Source organism: Octodon degus, unplaced genomic scaffold (genome assembly GCF_000260255.1).
Source record: "Octodon degus isolate 3935 unplaced genomic scaffold, OctDeg1.0 scaffold00090, whole genome shotgun sequence".
Taxonomy (NCBI): domain Eukaryota; kingdom Metazoa; phylum Chordata; class Mammalia; order Rodentia; family Octodontidae; genus Octodon; species Octodon degus.
This window is the reverse complement of record NW_004524666.1, coordinates 7106077-7107587: the sequence shown is the minus strand read 5'-3', so window position 1 is coordinate 7107587 and position 1511 is coordinate 7106077.

Sequence of the window (1511 nt, the reverse complement as noted above, 5' to 3'; positions counted from 1 at the left end):
AGCCCCAGCTTCGGGGGAGGCCCGCTGATCTCCGGGCAGGAGAGGGCCCGTGTGAGGCGTTTACCTCAGGTCTCCTCTTCCTAGAGTCCCTTGTTAGCTCTCACCGCAGGTGTGTGCAGGACCTTACACAGAACATTCCACAGATTTATCCAACACGTGGCACTTGGGTTCAGTGGAGAACTGGGTCCAGAAAAAACAAAAAAAAAAACAACAAAAAAAAAAAACAAAAAAAACAAAACAAAAAAAAAAACAAAACACGGGGTGGCCACTTAGGGTCTGACGTAAAAATGTAGTAAGATGTGTAGTAAAATGTTCATAGCAATTTTAGTCTCATACAATGCAGCCTCCCCACATTGTGTCCCTTTCACTCAGACAATAAAGCTCTCAGGCAGCTCTGTGTCTGGTCCCACACAATGGGACGCAGAAAACCAAGGACGCAGAAAACCCCCGTCGTTTCTTGCTTTCTGCTGAGCGAAGCCACCGAAGAGTTTCGAATTTACCTTTTCATTCGCGTACGGTTTTAATATTCTAATTAGCAACAGGGAATGGTGAAAGCAAGTGAGAAAATGCCGCTTTTTCCATTCGTTCACGGAGACAAAGGCATCTGGTCAGTCACTGCAGTTGCCAGAGAACCGTCGCCTTTGCAAGCCGGAGACAAGGCCAGGCGCAGACCAGCCAGCGGGACCTCCCCCGCTCCCATTTCTGCCTGCGGGTGTCTCCAGCAGGGCTCCTTGGGAGTCGGGGCGGCTGTCGCCTGCTGCGTGCGAGCACATTCTTTGATCCTTGAATCTAATTTCAAGCGTCTGTTCTGCTAGAGTGAGCGCCTCCCTGTCACTGTTGGGAGTGGCGATTTCGGTTTTCAGTCTTCCTAAAATATACCGTGTGTGTTGGAGATGCAGACTTCGCGTGGGCCAGTGTGGCGCTAGAGCGGAAGGAACTGGATCCGATTTTCAAAATAAAGTCGTTTGACAGAGTGAGAACGCCTTGATCCCGCTGGGAGCTGCGGGCGCAGCTGGGGGCTCAGCGCCTTCCACGCTGCGCACCTTGTAGTCTGCCACAGCTTGGGGCTGAAAAATAGTTCCTCTGAATTGTCTCCGTCGTCACCTTCTCTTGGTGTGTGGTGAGCACATTAGTAACTTTCCCGATGTGCTTAGTGTAACAGGAGCTTGAGGTGGTCGTTTTACTGACTCTTCCCTGTGCGAGGCATCAACGCCCCTTCAGCCCGCCACCCTCGGCCCTCCCTGCTTCAGCACAGCAAATGCCCTTTGCCCGCTGTGCTCACTGTACTACAGGCTCTTGGTTTCCTTTTTTCCTCCTTACCCACATTCATGTGTGTTTCCCATCATGTAACTGCTTCGCATCGTGGTTATGTTTTATTTTGAAATTCTCCTCCATCTACCATGATGGCGACCAGCTTTGGTTTAGCCATCACACTCATTTCATTGGACACAGAGTTCTGGGGAGTTTCCACGTCTCACTGTGCCATCATTTTATTTGTCTTCATTTAAAAA